We start from the raw sequence: 21,806 nt of genomic DNA on the forward strand, positions 1-21,806 counted from the left end.
TACCCCCCCCCTTTATTTTAATTGTGGTTTAGGGTTAAATGCAAACTACTAGCAGCTGTTGTTGGAAAAGGGCCCAGTCCCAAGTCTTGGGTTTTCCTTTGTTCCCAGGGGAGGTCCTGGGAGGACTGAGTGATCCCAAAGGAATGAGCAAACTTGGGGAATCCTCCAAGTGCCTCTAAGTGACTAATCTTGGCTCTTGCCAGGAAAAAACTTGGATTTCAGCTCTCACTCTGCTGGATTCCTGCAACACTGGTGCTGAATGTTCAGGGGGGCACTCCTGCAAAAAACACAGGCTTCCTAAATTCTTGCTAGGCCCTAGGTTACAGTCAAGAATGGAGAAAATTCTAGATCCCTTTAGTTCCAGGAAATATGCAACTGGGTTTAGAATGAGAATACCTGAGTTCCGTATACTATAGACTCCTTATTTGATTTCTTCATTTGATTCACAAACATTTAGGAATGCTTAATGTATGTGCTAGGGCCTGGGGATTCAGAAATCAAAGAATCAGTCCTGTCTCTCAAAGAGCTTCAAATCTTGTTGGAAGATAGATTAGCAAATGGCTAAAATCCAGTGAGCTCAGTGAATGGTAGAGGACACGAAGGGACACTGTGAGAACATTGAGGAGGGGCCTCCAAGTCCCCATGGAATGGTCGCAGAACAATTCCTGGAGGAGAAACATTTGATAGACGTTCTTAAAATAATAATAACGTTTACCATGACTTTTTTTTTTAACATCTTTATTGGGGTATAATTGCTTTACAATGGTGTGTTAGTTTCTGCTTTATAACAAAGTGAATCAGTTATACATATACATATGTTCCCATATCTCTTCCCTCTTGCGTCTCCCTCCCTCCCACCCTCCCTATCCCACCCCTCCAGGCTGTCACAAAGCACCGAGCCAATATCCCTGTGCCATGCGGCTGCTTCCCACTAGCTATCTACCTTACGTTTGTTAGTGTATATATGTCCATGACTCTCTCTCGCCCTGTCACAGCTCACCCTTCCCCCTCCCCATATCCTCAAGTCCGTTCTCCAGTAGGTCTGTGTCTTTATTCCTGTCTTACCCCTAGGTTCTTCATGACATTTTTTTCCCTTAAATTCCATATATATGTGTTAGCATACAGTATTTGTCTTTTTCTTTCTGACTTACTTCACTCTGTATGACAGACTCTAGGTCTATCCACCTCATTACAAATAGCTCAATTTCGTTTCTTTTTATGGCTGAGTAATATTCCATTGTATATATGTGCCACATCTTCTTTATCCATTCATCCGATGATGGGCACCTAGGTTGTTTCCATCTCCTGGCTATTGTAAATAGAGCTGCAATGAACATTTTGGTACATGACTCTTTTTGAATTTTGGTTTTCTCAGGGTATATGCCCAGTAGTGGGATTGCTGGGTCATATGGTAGTTCTATTTGTAGTTTTTTAAGGAACCTCCATACTGTTCTCCATAGTGGCTGAACCAATTCACATTCCCACCAGCAGTGCAAGAGTGTTCCCTTTTCTCCACACCCTCTCCCGCATTTATTGTTTCTAGATTTTTTGATGATGGCCATTCTGACTGGTGTGAGATGATATCTCATTGTAGTTTTGATTTGCATTTCTCTAATGATTAATGATGTTGAGCAGTCTTTCATGTGTTTGTTGCCAGTCTGCATATCTTCTTTGGAGAAATGTCTATTTAGGTCTTCTGCCCATTTTTGGATTGGGTTGTTTGTTTGTTTGTTATTGAGCTGCATGAGCTGCTTGTAAATTTTGGAGATTAATCCTTTGTCAGTTGCTTCATTTGCAAATATTTTCTCCCATTCTGAGGGTTGTCTTTTGGTCTTGTTTATGGTTTCCTTTGCTGCGCAAAAGCTTTGAAGTTTCATTAGGTCCCATTTGTTTGTTTTTGTTTTTATTTCCATTTCTCTAGGAGGTGGGTCAGAAAGGATCTTGCTGTGATTTATGTCACAGAGTGTTCTGCCTATGTTTTCCTCTAAGAGTTTGATAGTTTCTGGCCTTACATTTAGGTCTTTAATCCATTTTGAGCTTATTTTTGTGTATGGTGTTAGGGAGTGATCTAATCTCATACTTTTACATGTACCTGTCCAGTTTTCCCAGCACCACTTATTGAAGAGGCTGTCCTTTCTCCACTGTACATTCCTGCCACATTTATCAAAGATAAGGTGTCCATATGTGCGTGGGTTTATCCCTGGGCTTTCTATCCTGTTCCATTGATCTATCTTTCTGTTTTTGTGCCAGTACCATACTATCTTGATTACTGTAGCTTTGTAGTATAGTCTGAAGTCAGGGAGCCTGACTCCTCCAGCTCCGTTTTTCGTTCTCAAGATTGCTTTGGCTATTCGGGGTCTTTTGTGTTTCCATACAAATTGCAAAATTTTTTGTTCTAGTTCTGTGAAAAATGCCAGTGGTAGTTTGATAGGGATTGCATTGAATCTATAGATTGCTTTGGGTAGTAGAGTCATTTTCACAATGTTGATTCTTCCAATCCAAGAACATGGTATATCTCTCCATCTATTTGTATCATCTTTAATTTCTTTCATCAGTGTCTTATAATTTTCTGCATACAGATCTTTTGTCTCCTTAGGTAGGTTTATTCCTAGATATTTTATTCTTTTTGTTGCAATGGTAAATGGGAGTGTTTTCTTGATTTCACTTTCAGATTTTTCATCATTAGTGTATAGGAATGCCAGAGATTTCTGTGCATTAATTTTGTATCCTGCTACTTTACCAAATTCATTGATTAGCTCTAGTAGTTTTCTGGTAGCATCTTTAGGATTCTCTATGTATAGGATCATGTCATCTGCAAACAGTGACAGCTTTACTTTTTCTTTTCTGATTTGGATTCCTTTTATTTCCTTTTCTTCTCTGATTGCTGTGGCTAAAACTTCCAAAACTATGTTGAATAAGAGTGGTGAGAGTGGGCAACCTTGTCTTGTTCCTGATCTTAGTGGATATGGTTTCAGTTTTTCACCATTGAGGATGATGTTGGTTGTGGGTTTGTCATGTATGGCCTTTATTATGTTGAGGAAAGTTCCCTCTATGCCTACTTTCTGCAGGGTTTTTATCATAAATGAATTTGAATTTTGTCAAAAGCTTTCTCTGCATCTATTGAGATGATCATATGGTTTTTCTCCTTCAATTTGTTAATATGGTTTATCACATTGATAGATTTGCGTATATTGAAGAATCCTTGCATTCCTGGAATAAACCCCACTTGATCATGGTGTATGATCCTTTTAATGTGCTGTTGGATTCTGTTTGCTAGTATTTTGTTGAGGATTTTTGCATCTATGTTCATCAGTGATATTGGCCTGTAGTTTTCTTTCTTTGTGACATCCTTGTCTGGTTTTGGTATCAAGGTGATGGTGGCCTCGTAGAAGGAGTTTGGGAGTGTTCCTCCCTCTGCTATATTTTGGAAGAGTTTGAGAAGGATAGGTGTTAGCTCTTCTCTAAATGTTTGATAGAATTCTCCTGGTCCTGGGCTTTTGTTTGTTGGAAGATTTTTAATCACAGTTTCAATTTCAGTGCTTGTGATTGGTCTGTTCATATTTTCTATTTCTTCCTGATTCAGTCTTGGCAGGTTGTGCATTTCTAAGAATTTGTCCATTTCTTCCAGGTTGTCCATTTTATTGGCATAGAGTTGCTTGTAGTAATCTCTCATGATCTTTTTTATTTCTGCAGTGTCAGTTGTTACCTCTCCTTTTTCATTTCTAATTCTATTGATTTGAGTCTTCTCCCTTTTTTTCTTGATGAGTCTGGCTAGTGGTTTATCTATTTTGTTTATCTTCTCAAAGAACCAGCTTTTAGTTTTATTGATCTTTGCTATTGTTTCCTTCTACCATGACTTTTAAATCTGATTGTAAAAAAGATTACATTCTTATTGTAGAAGGTTTGGAAAATATACCAATGTATAAAAAGGAAAATAAGATTATTTGTAAACTCATGGACCAAAGAGACATACTTTTATATATTTCCTTTGATGGAAGAAGTTTTTACATTATGAGGTATGGGGAAGCCATTTTGGCTTATACATGATTTCACCTAAACTTTATGCTAACTAGAACAGCCTATTTTGTTGCCAAACATGCATTGTACATCTGCTTTAATCATTAAAGAAAAGAGTGCATTTAAAAGATCAAAATGGAGTAAGTGTGGCTGAGGCATCCTAAATGGAGTTGGGTGGCCATTGTGAATGTGATTTCAGATAGTTCCTACATCGTTAAGAACTTGAATTTTCTGAACTGTATCAGACTCAAGAACACCACCAGCCCCTCTCAGAACAGTATCTGCTAGGGACTTCCCTGGTGGTCCAGTGGTTAAGACTCCTCGCTTCCACTGCAGGCGGCGCCGGTTCCATCCCTGGTCGGGGAACTAAGATGCAGCATGCTGTGCAGCGTGGCTAAAAAACAAACAAACAAAACAAACAAAAAGCCCAGTATCTGCTAGCAGCTGCCAGCTGCAACCTCATGGTCTTAAGGTCTTCCTTTGTAACTGTGCAACCATTTGGGGCACCAACCAACCCTTACTTAATAAGCACCCTTACTTCTTGCCAGATCTAATTTTAATTCTCGACAAACAACTTATGTAATTTTGCAGTTTTTGCGTTTATAAGCCTCCTCATTTGTAGTCCAGTGGAACACAATTCAGGTGCTTCTTGAATCTGTGTCTCCCTTGATATCATCCTCACTTTGGCTCAAATACAACTATTTTTTATTCCTTTTATAGATTTTTTTGGATTATTTCTGTCCATACCTTTTAGTCTTTTTATGCACATATATTACATATATAAATATAAATAAATATATATATAATTTGGGGATTTAGAATTATTTATTTATTTATTTTTGGCTGTGTTGGGTCTTCGTTGGGCGCACAGGCTTTCTCTAGTTGCGGCGAGCAGGAGCTACTCTTCATTGCAGTGCACAGGCTTCTCATTGCAGTGGCTTCTCTTATTGCGGAGCACGGGCTGTAGGTGCACAGGCTTCAGTAGTTGTGGTGCACGGGCTTAGTTGCTCCACGGCATGTGGGATCTTCCTGGACCAGGGCTCGAAGCCACGTCCCCGACATTGGCAGGTGGATTCTTAACCACTGCGCCACCAGGGAAGTCCAGGGAGGATTTTTTTTTTTTTGAAAATTGACCCCAGAAGGGATTGTTGAATTTGATCCTTAAAGGGAATTCAGAAAAAGTTAATTGAGGCAATGGATCTGTCTCTCCCACCTTTCACCAAACTTGCTCACTAAAAAAGTGGGCAGCAAAGGAAAAGTTCCAGATGCAATCCAATAGGAAGAAAGAACTCCAAAGCTTTCTCTACTCCAACAGAGTACATCCAGTTTTCATCAGAGTTGTCAGGCATCAGCCAGAATTGGCAAACAATAGCCATTGTGACAACTGCTATCAAATCCATTGGTGGGTTGGGTGGTAGTTATTTAGTGAAGAGCTAGGAAGTGCTGAAAATTGTTAAAAATAAGCAAATTCATTCTTTTTGCTTTTGATGTGAAATATTAAATTGTGACCACACTGATTATAGAATTATGTATTCTATTTTGTCCCATAATACCTTATCTTTATTACTTTGTATGTCACTAAATATCAAGAGCATGATTGTTCATTTACTCATTTTTTTTTTTTTTCCCACTCAACAAGTAACTACAGTTGACTGTCCATATCTGGGGGTTCCTCATCCTCAGATTCAAACAAGCATGGATCGAAAATTTTCAGAAAAATAATTCCAGAAAGTTCCAAAAAACAAAACTTGAATTTGCCTTTCTGGCAACTATTTACATTTCATTTACATACTATTTACAACTATTTGCATGGTATTTACATTCTATTGGGTATTACAAGTAATCTAGAGATGATTTAAAGTATACTGGAGGATGTGTGTAAGTTTTATGTGATACTGTACCATCTTATGTAAGGGACTTGAGCATCCATGGATTTTGGTATGGGGGGAGTTTCTGGAACCAGTACCCACAAGGGTACCAAGGGAAAACTGTATTCAGTTACACTGTGGCTTCTCTGCTCTCTTCTTCGGCCTGCTGGCCAGATTCTGAGGGCTCCCACATCTTAGTGGCTGCAGCTCCACAAGATGGACAGGACTTCCAAAGTCCTGGGTTTCCAAAGCATTGTATTAATGGTTTGAATCATAGTTGTAACAAAAGGAAACTTTATTCACCAATTACAGAGCCCTAGTAAGGAGTCACAACAGTCCTCCATGGCAGTTCATTTGAGAACTACCAATTTACAGTTGCCTGGTCAAGACTTTTTGCTGGCAACCCCCAAAACAAAACAAAACAACAAACCTCCAAGTGTGGCTTTACTAGTACACCCTAAATAGGGAAATACAATTTATTAAACATTTCCCATATTTTTCAAACATTTAAGTTGTTACCAATTTTTACTGTCATAAATAATAATTGTATATAAAAGAACTACTTTTGAATAAACATCTTTGCCCATGTTTATTTTCTTAGGATAGACTCCTATCAGGTACTGTCCTTTTTGTTTGTTTGTTTATGGGGATCTTAAAGGACCAGTAGGGTTAGCCACATTCTGTGGTTGGGCAGATAGGAGGGAAAAGCATGTGCCAGGGCATGGAATTCTGAGGTATTGTGTCTATTCCAGGAATTGCCTCAGTTCTGCATGGGGAGAGTGCTAAGTCCATTAGGGCCTCAGATGGGGATGAGTCTCAAGAGGAGGTGCCTTTCTCCAGGGCACCTGGGATACTCTGCTTGTTATTGAACCAAACTTCGCTCTGCTCGCCAGTGTACAATAAAGTCAATCTACTGACCCCAGGTTGTGGCGAAGGAAAGTGCAGCGTTTATTGTAGGTGCCAGACAAAGAGTCCGGGGCAGCTAATGCTCAAAAACCTGAACTCCCCCATGGGTTTCAGGGAAGCATTTTTATTATGTTTTACTTTTTAAAATTTATTTTTATTGGAGTATAGTTGCTTTACAATGTTGTGTTAGCCTATTGTACAACAACGTGAATCAGCTACATGTATACAAATATCCCCTCTTTTTTTGGATTTCCTTCCCATTTTGGTCACCACAGAGCACTGAATAGAGTTCCCGGAGCTACACAGTAGGTTTTCATTAGTTATCTATTTTATACAAAGTATCAAGAGTGTATAGATGTCAATCCCAATCTCCCAATTCATCCCACTCCCTCTTCCCCACCTTGGTGTCCATATGTTTGTTCTCTACGTCTGTGTCTCTATTTCTGCTTTGCAAATAAGATCATCTATACCATTTTTCTAGATTCCACATATGTGCATTAATATACGATATTTGTTTTTCTCTTTCTGACTTACTTCACTCTGTATGACAGTCTCTAGGTCCATCCATGTCTCTACAAATGACCCAATTTCTTTCCTTTTTATGGCTGAGTAATATTCCATTGTATATATGTACCACATCTTCTTTATCCATTCCTCTGTTGATGGACATTTAGGTTGGGGAAGCATTTTTAAAGGCAAGGTGAGGGAGGGGAGTCGCAGGGTATGTGATCAGCTCTTGCACAATTCTCTGATTGGTTGATGGTGAGGTAACAGGGTGGTGTCACAGGGGTTAACATTATCAATCCTCAGGCTCCGGTAGCTCTGGGGGCTACAGTGCTCATGGTCATCAAGTAGTTAACTTCTTCCATTTGGTGGGGGTTTTAGCATCTGTAAAACAACTCAGGAAATGTGCATCGGATACTGTTATCTATATACTTCAGATAAGAACTAAAGATTCTGTGACTGCCATATGGCCAATCTACTGTTTAAATTCTTATCAGTTCTCCTGGCCCAACTGCTATTTTTGCCACTACATGTTCACATCCTTTCAGTCCTTAACTCTTGAGTCAGGCTTTTGTGACTCAGGGGCGGCCTGGGAGACTACAGCTTTTCTACAAAAAGGAGGCAGGCAGAAGACAAGGTGGTGAAGGGTCTGTCCCAGGAAAGTTCTATAGGGTCCTGCTCTGTTACGTGCTAAAGAATTTGGAGTTCATTTCTGAAGGTGACAAGGAGCCACTGAAGAATGTTAAAGGGGGAGTGAGTGACTCTCCCACTTACCAGCTGCGTGGCTCTGGGAAAGCCATCTCACCACTGTGAACCTGAGTCTCCTAATGGGTAAAATAGGGATAGATGCCTATCGTCTGGGGTGATGGCAAAGAATGAACTGGCTCATGACCATGAGGCATCCAGCTCAGCCCTGGTATGCAGCAGCTTCTGGGCAGCAGATTAGATTCTGTGTGATCCCTCCCTGTGGAGAAGAAGCTTTAAGGAGGCCAAGCAGGTCTGTTCTGTGGCCCAAGGTCCCTGGTGTGGGATTTGTGTGTGAACACCTTTGAGCAGACTTCCTGCTAGGGCACTGGGAGGACTCCATCGAGGCTGTGCTTGCTGTGCTAACTTACCTCTTGGAGCAGCAGAAGCTGAAACCTTTTTTTTTTTTTTTTAACACAAGAGAACTCTTAGCTTGGGGTTGGAAACCATCTGCTTTCTTCTATTGGTGAGCTGCAAATTCTAATGATTATAATCTATCAAATATTTACAGAGCACCTATTAATACCTGGAATCTTCTGGCTACTGGAGATATGTCAGGGACCAAGACAGACAAATTTCTGCCTTCATAGGCCTTTCATTCTAGCAGGAAAGGCAAATAAAATACAAGTAAAATGAAACTAATAAAATTTTGGGTAAGTTGTAATGAGTGCCTTGATGGGAAAAACAAGGATCTGAGTGAGAGAAGAATCGAAGTAGAAAGTCAGGGAAGACTACACTGAAGAGGGGACATTGGAACTCAGACCTAGAGGAAGAAGAGGAACTAGGGTTGCAAATAAGGGAGGGACCAGGAGGAAGCTTTCTGGGTGGAGGGAAAAGCACATGCAGAGGCTGGGAGGTGGGGAGGGGCTTGGTCTGGGATGGGAATTGAAAACCACCAGTGTGCCTGTGTCAAGGGGAGCAGGGTGGAGGGGGACTGGACATTCGGAGAGACAGTTTGGCTACATATCACAGGGGTTAAGAACGCAGGCTTGGGGAGTGAGTCATATTTTCTCTGCCGCTCATTAGCTATGTGATCTTGGACATGTCACCAACCTTTCCAAACCTCAGTTCTCTCATCTGGAAAATGGACTCAAAAGGAATACCTGCCTCCTAGGAATATTGTGGCTATAAATGAGTAAATACTTAGCAGTGTGCCTGGCACATAGTAAGTGCCCCACTCCTGTTAACTATAATTATTATTAATAAGTGGAGGGCGGGTTGGAGGCAGACAGACTTGTGTTGAAACCTGGCTCTGCTGCATGATTGCTTTGTGCCATAGAAAGTAAGCCTCCATGCCTTCTGTCTCCTCATCCATAAAATGGACTTCGTATTCCTATCCTGGGGGGTAAGTTATTATGGGGATTATATGAAGTGATTTATGTGCAGCCATCCTGAAGGTAGCAGCCAACCTCTCAAGGTCTTTTAATTATTTTAAAGTATTTTCCCAAATATATCCAGCCTCTTTTTAAACACTCAAAAAAGAGACAGACAAAACCTTAATGAGGGACTTCCCTGGTGGCACAGTGGTTAAGAATCTGCCTGCCAGCGCAGGGGACACTGGTTCAAGCCCTGGTCTGGGAAGATCCCACGTGCCATGGAGCAACTAAGCCCGTGCACCAAAACTACTGAAGCCCGCGTGCCTAGAGCCCGTGCTCCGCAACAAGAGAAGCCACTGCAATGAGAAGCCCGTGCACTGCAATGAAGAGTAGCCCCTGCTCGCCGCAGCTAGAGAAAGCCTGCACGCAGCAACGAAGACCCAAAGCAGCCAAAAATAAATAAATTTATAAAAAAAAACTTAATGAAAATCAGTCACAAGTTTGCGGGTCTACTTATGTTATGGATTGGGGTAGTCGACAAAGAAAAACCTGGGAATTCTAGCCTTCCTCTTCCATCTTCTAGTCATAAGGGACTCTGATTTTCCAGAGCTCTTCAAAGGAGGAAGAAAAAAGGATGCTGTACCTTGAGTTAAGTAATCAGTCCAGAACAGAACACCAGCTTGTCTGGACCCCAAGAATGCTTGGAGTTGGGGGAGAACTCTGCAAGATGAGACCTGCCCATCATGGGCTGTAGTCTGCCAGTCTCATATGCAGTTACCTTTTCTTTATTAAAACTTGAGAGGAAGTGGTGTTCCAGACAGAAATTCTGGGGGCTGTATGAAAGAGAAAGTTATTTAAGCCCCAGATACTCTGTGTTCATGGATAATGGAATGTGGCTGAGGAGTTCTCAGACCCACAGAAATGTGACTCCATGGGGCCCTGGTGACACAAACCCCTTGTGAAAAGCTGGCCACTTAGTATGAACTGGTGCCTCAATAGTATTAGCCAGCAAGTAGCTCTGGGGGTTCCAGGCAATCCTGTTTGGTAGCTGGAAGCTAGGGGAAGCTGCTGTGAGGCACCGGGGAAGTGTAAGCTTGGTGGAGATTTGTGCTGGGAGAGGGTGTGTCCTTGCTTCCTAGCTAATGCTGTGGGACCCTCTGGTGGCTGCAGAGTGAGTAGCTCTGCAGTTGGGTTTGCTTTCTTCTGACTGGGCCTGGCAGCATATGGAGCAGGAAGCTTTGTTGAGAAACCCGAGGGATGAAGATGGTGCTGGGAAGTGTTCAGAGCTGTACTGAGATGGAGGCTGTGATTTAGGTGGGAACCCTGCCCCAGTGGCTCATTCCTTTGGTAGCGTTTCTCAGGGCTTGAACAGTGGGAACAGTAATGCTCTGTGTACATGATGAAAAAAAAAAAAGCATGAAAATAGAGACATTAGGTTGAACTAGCGTTTGGTGCTATATAGATAAAAGCCTCAACTGGGACATAGAATTCAACCAGTTTTATTGGTTGGCTTTTAAGCGCATTCATTCTAACAGTTTTGGGCACAGATATTCTGAAAGCCAAAGTGCCTGGATATTGGAGGATATACTTGCTGGTAATTAATGGGGGGCATCTTTGAGGTCTATATTGGTCATGTCCTATAAAAAGAAAAATGTAATCCAGGTCTCGCTTATTAAAAATTAACATAATAATTTTATAGTCTACAAAGCTCTGTCTCATGTGTTATTTTATTTGTTCCTTATAATCACCCCAAGAAGTATTTTAGGTCAATTAGAATTATGATTACTGTAATTTATTGAGGTTTACATATATTATTTCTAAGTCTCATAAAATCCCTGTAAGACAGATGCTAAGTGTGTTTTCAGATGAGGAAAGGAAGCTCAGAGAGTTTAAATAATAACTTACCTAAGGGCATCTGTATGGCCCTATTAGAACCCAGATAAGCCTACTGTTAAAGCCTCCCTATTGCCACCACCACCCTCTACTTTTGGGGGGGGGTAGAGCAGCAATAGGACAGCTGCTTAGGAACGTAGCCGTAATCTAGGCAGGAACATGGGAATATTCCCAAATAGCTCTAATAGGAGGTAGTGTGTGTGGCCAGTTTTGCATGGGTGTAGACAGTAAGACCAGCAAGAATTTAGAAGAGCAGGCTTCCTTTGCTGGGATCCTTAAGAATAACTTCATGGGAGATAAGATTTGAAGAGAGCCTTGAACATTGGGTCTCTATCCCATTTGATAGGCATCGATGGGGCATGTGGAACAGGTGCTGAGAGGAGGACCATCCTCTCAGCACAGAGGAGCGAATGTGCGGGACAGGTTTGGAGAAGGATCAAGTACAACTAGAAAAAGGGTTAGGGTGAGGGATAAGGGCTAGATTATTGATGCTTTTGAGTTGCAGACTAAAAATTTAAATTGTAGACACAACTAAACAGCAGAAGCCAGAACCACTGACAACCGGAGGTGAGAGAGAATGGGGGCCAGGAGATGATGGAGGTGAAGCTGGTGATGATACAGGCCTGCACTGGAATGGTGGTGGTAAGAGTAGACAGGAAGGTACAGATCTGAGAAAAATCTGCAGGAAGAGTCCTGCGATTACTGAGCTGCAGGGCATGAGGGAGAGGATGAGCACAGCTACCCAGAATTGTCCAGCCCGGGCACCTGGAGTATTGTGGTACCTGCCCAATGCGGAGAGGAAATACTGGCTTCGGAAGGAAGGTGATAAAAACGCTGCAGGTGGGATTTCTAAGTGGAAATGACCTGCTTTGTGAGAGTGTGTAGACACAGGCTGTCCCAGTTGTCTGTTTCCCTGAGCACTGACCTTTGGCTACCTGTGCGTGTTTCATGGTCAGGCAGGGTCCTGGCAGGATTCCACTCCTGCAGAGTTCTTCCCAGCCAGGCTCAGTCCACGTCCCCTGGACCCCAACACCATTCACTAGCAGGCAGACACTAGCCCCAGGACCACTGCAGCCCTGCAATCTGCCGTGGCAAGACACAGCCAACACATCAGCAGGCCAGAACAAGCCCTGGGAGGCCCCTGGGCCCTGGCCCTCTCTACCAACTGGCCAACACAGCCTGTGGGCCCCTCAACCAGTGGTCCTGGGATCCAGCCCCACCCACCAGCGGGCTGACACCAGCTTCAGGACCCCCAGGGCCCTGTAACCAGAGACCACTGGGCCCCAGCCCCGGCTACCAGCAGGCCAACACCAGTTATGAGAAACATTGGACTCTTCAGCCAGCCACCCCAGGATCTATCCCCAATCACCAGTGGGCTAGCATCAGCTTTGGGACACCCCGGAAACTGTAGCCATCTGTGTCAGGAACCAGCCCTGCCTACCAGCAGGTCAACACTAGATCTGGGAACCGTGGCTTCACAACCACCCACCCTAGAACCTGGCTGTGCACACCAGTGTGCCAGCACTAGCCCTAGGACCCCCCTGGGGTTCTGCAGCCAGCCGCCTTGTGACCCAGCTCCATCAACCAGTGGCTGGCAGCCTCTGCACAAGGCAGGGCCTGGCAGCCAACTGGACAAGGGACGAGCCATGCCTACCAGACTGCCCACAGTAGTCAGCCACCACAACAGGACCCACGCAGCCCACATATAAGGGGTGCCCCTGGAGCATATAGCTCTGGTGACCAGAGGGGAGTATGTTGCTGGACACAGGACATGTCCTATAAAAGGCCACTTCTCCAAGGTTGGGAAATATAACCAACCTACCAGATACATAGAGATATAAACAACAAATTAGGCAAATGAGGCACCAGAGGAACATGTTTCAAACAAAGGAATATGATAAAATCCCAGAAAAGCTAAGTGAAGTAGAGATAGGTAATGTATTCAATAAAGAGTTCAAGGTAGTGATCATAAAGATGATCAAACAACTTGGGAGAAGAATGGATGAATACAGTGAGAAGTTTTCAATAAAGAGAAAATATAACGAAGAACTAAAGAGATGAAGAATATCTGAAATTAAAAAAATACACTAGAAGGAATCAACAGTGGATTAAATAATACAGAGGAATGGATCAGTGATCTGGAAGACAGAGTAGTGGAAATCACTGAAGCTGAGCAGAGAAAAGAAAAAAGAATAAAAAGAGGTGAGGACAGTTTAAGAGACCTCTGAGACAATAGCAAGTGTACTAACATTTACATTATAGCGGTCCTAGAAGGAGAAGAGAGAAAGGGGCAGAGAACATGTTTGAAGACATAATAGCTGAAAACTTCTGTAACCTGGGAAAGGAAACAAACATCTAGGTCCAGGAAGCACAGAGAGTCCCAAATAGGATCAACCCAAAGAGGACCATACCAAGACACACTGTAATTAAAATGGCAAAAATTAAAGAGAGAATATTAAAAGCAGCAAGGGAGGGGCTTCCACTACTTCTGGTGGTCCAGTGGTTGAGAATCCGTCTTGCAATGCAGGGGATACCAGTTCCATCCCTGGTCGGGGAACTAAGATCCCACATGCTGCAGGGCAACTAAGCCCATGCGCCACAACTACTGAGCCTGTGCGCTGCAACTGGAGAGAAGCCCGCGCACTGCAATGAAGAGCCTGCACACCGCAATGAAAGATCCCGCATGCTGCAACTAAGACCTGACGCAGCCAAAAAATAAATAAAAAATAAGATAAATAAAGCTTAAAAAAAAAAACAAAAACAGCAAGGGAAAAGCAACAAGTTCTGTACATGGGAACTCCCATAAGGCTATCAGCTGACTTTTCAGCAGAAACTCTGCAGGTCAAAAGGGAGTGGCACAATATATTTAAAGTTATGAAAGGAAAAAACCTACAACACGAATACTCCACCCAGCAAAGCTCTTGTTCAGATTTGATGGAGAGATCAAAAGTTTTACAGACAAGCAAAAGTTAAGAGTTGAGCAACACCAAACCAGCTTTACAAGAAATGTCAAAGGGGACTTCACTGGTGGTGCAGTGGATGAGAATCCGCCTGCCAATGCAGGGGACGTGGGTTCAAGCCCTGGTCCAGGAAGATCCCACATGCCGCGGAGCAACTAAGCCCGTGCACCACACCTACTGAAGCCCACGCGTCTAGAGCCCGTGCTCTGCAACAATGAGAAGCCCGTGCACCGCAACGAAGAGTAGTCCCCACTCGCCACAACTAGAGAAAGCCCGTGTGCAGCAACAAAGATGCAACGCAGCCAAAAATAAATAAAACTAAATCTTAAAAAAAAAAAAAAGAAATGTCAAAGGAATTGCTCTAAGCAAAAAAGAAAAGGTACAACTAGAAACATAGAAATTACGAAAGGGGGCTTCCCTGGTGGTGCAGTGGTTGAGAGTCCGCCTGCCGATGCAGCGGACACGGGTTCGCGCCCTGGTCTGGGAAGATCCCACATGCCCCAGAGCGGCTGGGCCCGTTGAGCCATGGCCGCTGAGCCTGCGCGTCCGGAGCCTGTGCTCCGCAACGGGAGAGGCCACAACAGTGAGAGGCCCGCGTACCGAAAGAAAAAAAAAAAAATTGCGAAAGGAAAAAACTCATTGGAAAATGCAAATATATAGAAAAAGTAGTAAACCAACCATGTACAAAGGTAGTAGGAAGGTTAAAAAACAAAAGTAGTAAAATCATCTATATCTGCAATAAATAGTTAAGGGATACACAAAACAAAACGATATAAAATATGATGTCAAAAACAATAATCATGGGAAGAGGGAAGTAAAAATGCAGGGCTGTTAAAATGCATTTGAAATTAAGACATCAGCAACTTAGAATAATTATATATATATATATATATACACACACACACATATACATATATATGTATATATATATATAGAGAGAGAGAGACCTCATAGTAACCAGGTTCTACCATTCATTAGCTTTGAGACTTAGGCCAAGTTACTAACCTCTCTGAATTTGTTTTTTCATCTTCAAAGTGAGGATAATAATAACCAATATTTGGGAAAGCCATTGCACTTTATTATACAGATCATTTTTGTATATTCATTCAGAAACTTACTGAGTGCCAACTATATGCCCGGCACTATCTAAATGCTGAGGATATAGAAATACAGAAAATATAGAAAAATATAGAAAGACATAGTCTCTGTCTTCAGGAACCCCGCTCTAGTAGGCCAGGCAGACAAATAAAACATGTAAGGTGAAAAGTATTGTGGTCAAAGTGCTTCTGGTTGTTGGCTGGAGTGCAGAGAAGAGAGCAGAGATAGGGGAGTTGGGGAGGCTTCCTGGAGGAGGAGCCACTTGAGGCTAACCTGAAGGATGAGTAAGAGCCAGGTGAAGAAGGTGGGGGGATGAGGGAATAAGGGAGAGGCATCCAGAGAACCACAGATGATTTGGAAGGTTTGGTGGGTACGTGGGATGTGTGGGTACATGGGAGCTTGCAGGAGATCAAGACATAGAATCTGTAAAGGGCCAAATCACAAAGAGCTACTGGTGCTGAGTGAAGAAATCTGAACTTTATTTTGAATACTGTGAGGAACATTGAAAGCTTAATACTTTTTAAAAATAATAAATTAATTAATTAATTTTCACTCTGCCGGGTCTTAGTTGTGGCACGCAAGATCTTCTTTGTGGCATGCAGGATCTTTAATTGTGGCATGTGGGATCCTTAGTTGTGGCATGCGGGATCTTTTAGTTGCGGCATGTGAGCTTCTTAGTTGCAGCACGCAGACTCTTAATTTCAGCATTCATGTGGGATCTAGTTCCCCGACCAGGGATTGAACTCAGGCCCCCTACATTGGGAGCATGAAGTCTTACACACTGGACCACCAGGGAAGTCCCGAAAGCTTAATACTTATATACCTTTTTCTGATTATAAGAGTAAACGGTATCCATTGATAGAAAAATGAAAAATACAGAAACATATAAAGAACAAAAGGAGCATCCAGAGATAACCATTGTTCATATTTTGGTAAATATAGTTGATGAAGTTATATATGTATGTCTGCTATATCCTGGCTACTTAACATGTGGTTCATGGGCCAGCAGCAGCGGCATCACCTGGGAGCTTGTTAGAAATGCAGAATCTCCCGTTCCACCACGGACTCAGGGAATCAGAATCTGCAGCTGAAATGGAATGAAGCTGCATGGCAGTGTATTCTTAACTGCCTCATGGGTAGTGAAGTAGTTGAGGGACAGGGCGAGTCACACTGGTCAGACTAGGAAGGGAGGCTTCTCAGAAGACCTGAGACTTGAGGTAAGTTTTGTAGAATATGTGGTATTAGGCCAAATAGAGGGGAGGGAAACAACAAATGGATTAGTGGTCAAGATAGGGTTTGGAAGTGTTTTAGTCAGAGTTCTCCAGAGAAACATAACCAAGAGCATATATAGATACATATAGAAGGAAATTTATTATATCAATTGGCTCATGAGGTGATGGAGGACGAGAAGTCCCATGATATGCTGTCTGCAAGCTGGAGATCCCGGAATGCTGGTGCGATAATGTAGTCCAAGTCCAAAGGCCTGAGAATTCGGAGGGCAGATGTTGCAAGTCCCCACCTGAGTCTGAAAGCCAGAAAACCAGGAGTGTCGAAGTCTGAGAGCAGGAGAAGGTGGATGTCTCAGCTCAGAGAGGGCAAATTCGCCCTTCCTCTGTCTTCTGTTCTATTCAGCCTCTCAAGGGATCTGATGCTGCCCACCCACATCGGGAGGACCTTTTGCTTTACTCAGTCTACCAATTCAAATGCTAATCTCTTCCAGAAACACCCTCACGACATACCCAGAAATCATATTTTATCAGCTATCTGGGCATCCCTTTTTTTTTTTTTTTTGCGGTATGCGGGCCTCTCACTGTTGTGGCCTCTCCCGTTGCGGAGCACAGGCTCCGGACGCGCAGGCTCAGCGGCCATGGCTCACGGGCCCAGCTGCTCCACAGCATGTGGGATCTTCCCGGACCAGGGCACGAACCCATATCCCCTGCATCGGCAGGTGGACTCTCAACCACTGCGCCACCAGGGAAGCCCCTGGGCATCCCTTTTGCCCAATCAAGCTGACACATAAAATTAACCATCATGAGGAGTCAGGCAGACTTGGCCTTGCCTCTTATTTGCTGTGAGACCTGGGAAAACTTCTCAGTCTCTCTGTGCCTTAGTGTCTTACTCTATAAACTAGGCATTAATAATCGTGCTTATATTATAGAATTGTTGAGGAATACTTGTTAAGATATAATATATGTAAAGCTCTTAGACACACAGTAAGTACTTAATAAGTTTTAGCTATTAGAATTATTACTATTAATGCCAACAATAAGGGTACAACATTTAGGACATGGAAGACAATAAATTTAAGTTGAATCATGTCAAATTGAATTCCATGTGAAGGAAGAAACAGCAAAGGTGCAGAGGTAATCTATTTGTTGTTCCCCTCCCCTCTATTTGGCCTAATTCCACATATTCTACAAAATTTACCTGCAAGCTGGAGATCCTGGAAAGCCGGTGTGATAATGTAGTCTCAGTCCAAAAGCCCGAGAATTTGGAGGGCAGATGGTGCAGGTTCAACCCAGGTTGAAGAGCTTATTCTTGTTAAGAATGCAGAAATTGGACTTCCCTGGTGGTGCAGTGGTTAAGAATCCACCTGCCCATGCAGGGGACACGGGTTCGAGCCCTGGTCTGGGAAGATTCCACATGCTGCGGAGCAACTAAGCCCATGCGCCACAACTACTGAGCCTGCGCTCTAGAGCCCGCGAGCCACAACTACTGAAACCCACGTGCTTAGAGCCTGTGCTTCACAACAAGAGAAGCCACCGCGATGAGAAGCCCGCGCACCACAACGAAGAGTAGCCCCCGTGTGCCACAACTAGAGAAAGCCCGCGCGCAGCAATGAAGACCCAACGCAGCCAAAAATAAATAAATTAATAAATTTATTAAAAAAGAAAAAAAAAAGAATGCAGACATATAGACCAGCTAGGAGTGCTAGTTGAAGTGTGACTGGTTATGACTTTCATTGATGGGAGAAACTAGGGACATAAGAGGAGAAGTTCAAAGACTGAGTTTGAGTCTTAAGGTACAGAAAGAAGAGTGGGCAAAGGAAACAAAAAGGATGAGAGGTTGCTAAAAGGAAGAAGGGATCCTTGAAGAAAGGTCTGGTGCAGGAAATGCACTAGATGATCTAGGAACAACTTATACCAAGAAGAAGGAAGTTATCAAAGACTACTAGGGTCATGTCATAGGAACTTAGGCCCCACCTCAAAGGAACTCCCACTGGCCAAACATGAGACAGTTATGAGCATTGATAAGGAAAACAATGGAAACATATTTAATATGCTTAAATCCATGAGTTACTAATGATACTAAATAATGACAGCAAAACGATCTCATTGCTCACTTTTATTTTTGGCCGCGCTGTGCGGCATGCGGGATCTTAGTTCCCAGACCAGGGATCGAACCTGTGTCCCCTGCATTGGAGGCACGGAGTCTTAACCACTGAACTGCCAGGGAACTCCCCCATTGGTCACTTTTAGAGGATGCTAGGTAATGATTCTGACACCAACTACTGTATGCGTGTTTTTTTCCCCACACGACCAAGCAGTTCTCTGACACCAGCTGGGTGTCCTACGATTTAACTCAATTCTGACACTATCTCCCTGGAGATAGGGTCAGATCCACATGGTAAGGGCTCAGTCCTTTCCCTCCCCTCACTTCAGAGCCAACTGAAAGTCCAGGTTGTCACCTGTGCTTCTGACTGACTGGCTATATTTTGGAGGTTCTCATGACCTCCTTCTTGGGTTCCGTCACTTTGTTACAGTGGCTCACAGAACTCAGAGAAACATTTTATTTATTAGATTCCTGGTTATATAAAGAATATAACTGAGGAACAGCCAGGTGGAAGAGAGGCATAGGGCAAGGCTTGCGGGAAGGGGCTCAGAGTTTCCATGTCCCCTCAGAGCGCTCCCCTCTCTCCTTGTCTCCATGTGTTCACCAACCCAGAAGTTCTCCAAACCCCGTCCTTTTGGGTTTTTATGGAGACTTCATTACATAGGCCTGATGGATTAAATCATTGGCCATTGGTGATTGAACCCAATATCTAGTTCCTCTCCCCTCCCCAGAAGTCAGCAGGGTGAGAACAAAAGTTCCAGCCATCCGTTCAGGAGGTTTAATGGTGATGAAATGAGGAGAGGGTCGCTAGCATTTATGAAGCAACCTCTGCTGCCTAGGTGATGTTAACGTACACCTTCTCCAACTTCCACATTTGGTTTTCTTGCTCTGTCAGAAGTTAATCTCTTTGTGGACTGGACTTACAACGTTCCTGAGTTGTCTTTGTTTTGCATTCCTACCAGAAGTTCTGGTGACTCCATGCATCATGTTTAAGATAACGTTGACACTAAGTCTCTGTGAGGATGAAATATGAATCTGGCAACAGCAACATTTCTCTCTGTGTGGGCTGCAGTCTCAGCCGGGAGAGGTGCGGCGAGGGCCCAGGATTATCGTTGTTCCTCTCCGCCCTCGCTGCCTGTTCTCACAGGGTGCTTCAGTCACTGAGAGCCAGTTCCCAGCCAGTGCAGACTTGTCTTTCCCTCTCAGAGTCTTCTTTCTTGACTGGCCATTCAGGAATGTTTTCACTGGTGACTAGGGGAGATTAGAGACAGCAGAGAAACAAAGCGTGAATTATCGATCTTGCTGTACAGGTGTGGTCCTCTCTGTCTCTGCCCAAATTCCCGAAACATCTCTCACCAGGTTCGTGGAGAGTACAACAGGGTCGTTGTGAGGTGGGCGGGTGCAGTGAGTCAGTGAGGTCTTCCTGAGGTCTAGCGGGCAGGACGGGATCCTCCCGTCATCACCCCAGCAGGGCCAGGAATTGTTGGTGAAACGTCCAGCTTCATGATCCTTTATATATCTGCATGACTATATATTTCACGAATAGACTCTCTATTTGCTTCTCTTTTTTTTTCCTACTTCATGTATCCCTGTTCTTGTTTCATGTATCCTACTTCCTGCCTGTATTTATTTGAACATTTTAAACAAACATGTTAAAGTCCTTTCCAGATTGCTCTCTCTCTTTACTTGGGTGCAAAGTCTCTCATCTTTTGCACATACTGATAGCCTCTCACGTGCAGTGTAATGTTTGTAATGTTTGCAGCCTATTTTAGCAGAATTTGTCTTCTGTGGAAATCCTCCAAATGCCTGGGGTGTCTCCATGAGGTGGTTTGCATTTGCCTAGGGTTTTATTGTGTTTACTGCTCTGGAGCACTTTTAAGGTAGTTTCTTAGCCTGGAGATTCTGTACAAAGCAGCAGTGTGTGTTTGAGCCCCATGCCTCCAGGAAGCACAAGTGCAGCATTTTGACTTCTCTCAGATAACTTTGTTCCCCCTATGGCTTATTCTGAGTCTTGTCTGGGGTGGTGGGCTGAGTTTTTCAGTCTTCATCACTAATAGGGCAACTCTTTAGTGGTTTGTCTCCTTTAGCTAAGAGCTCCTGTTCTGCAGCCTAGGTTCACATGACCTCAATTCTGGCATAATTACAACTGTGGGTTCCTTTTTTGCTTTTGGCATCTGGATATTTCTCTTTCTGAATTTTGAACTAAGTATTTAAACTTATTTTGGAGGGGGGTGTTCCATTTTATCCAGCATTATTTGCAGTAGGAAGGGGCTTGCTGTATTTGCTCCATCCTCAATCTTGACAGAAGTCCTAACATCATGGCCCAAACCTTCCTAAAAAGGGCTAGATCTTTGCTTGATTTTTTTTTCTTTTTTTTTTTAATTCTACATTCGGTCTGGCAATGGTTTTTTTTTCTTTTATGCGGGCCTCTCACTGTTGTGGCCTCTCCCGTTGCGAAGCACAGGTTCCGGACGCGCAGGTTCAGCAGCCATGGCTCACAGGCCCAGCCGCTCCGCGGCATGTGGGATCTTCCCGGACCGGGGCACGAACCCGCGTCCCCTGCATCGGCAGGCGGACTCTCAACCACTGCACCACCAGGGAAGCCCCTGGCAATAGTTTTTTGGATGTGAAACCAGGAACACAGGCAGTAAAAGAAAAATAGACACATTCAAAAATAAAACTTTATCAAGATTAAAAACTTTTGTGCATCAAAGGACACTATCAATAGAGTGAAAAAGCAACCCACAGAATGGGAGAAAATATTTGCAAATCATGTATCTGATAAGGGATTAATATCCAGAATATATAAAGAACTCCTACAACTCAATAATAAAAAACCACACAACCCAATTAAAAAATGGACAAATTTACCAAATTGTATACATAAATTATGTGCAGTTTTTTTATACCAATTAATACCTCAATAGGGAAAAAATGGGCAAAGTACTAGAATAGATATTTTTCCAGTCGAGATATATGTGACTAATAAGTACATGAAAAGCTGTTCAACATCACTAATTACTAGGGAAATGAAAATGAAAATAATGAGATACCATTTCATGCCTGTTAGGTTGAATATTATCCAAGACACAGAAAATAACCAGTGTTGGTGAGGATGTGAAGAAATTGGACATTGCTTGTACATTGCTGATGGGAATGTAAAATGG

The 21,806-nt window shown here is 43.2% G+C and overlaps 1 protein-coding gene across 1 annotated transcript in view; it reads left to right on the forward strand.

The window, feature by feature from the left end:
• Window positions 1-21,806, forward strand: part of LOC307190216 (uncharacterized protein) — a gene marked incomplete at its 5' end in the record, with an annotated part of 126,358 nt that overhangs the window by 75,180 nt on the left and 29,372 nt on the right. The window lies entirely within an intron of this gene.

The sequence above is a fragment of the Stenella coeruleoalba genome (genome assembly GCF_951394435.1).
Source record: "Stenella coeruleoalba genome assembly, chromosome: 1".
NCBI lineage: Eukaryota > Metazoa > Chordata > Mammalia > Artiodactyla > Delphinidae > Stenella > Stenella coeruleoalba.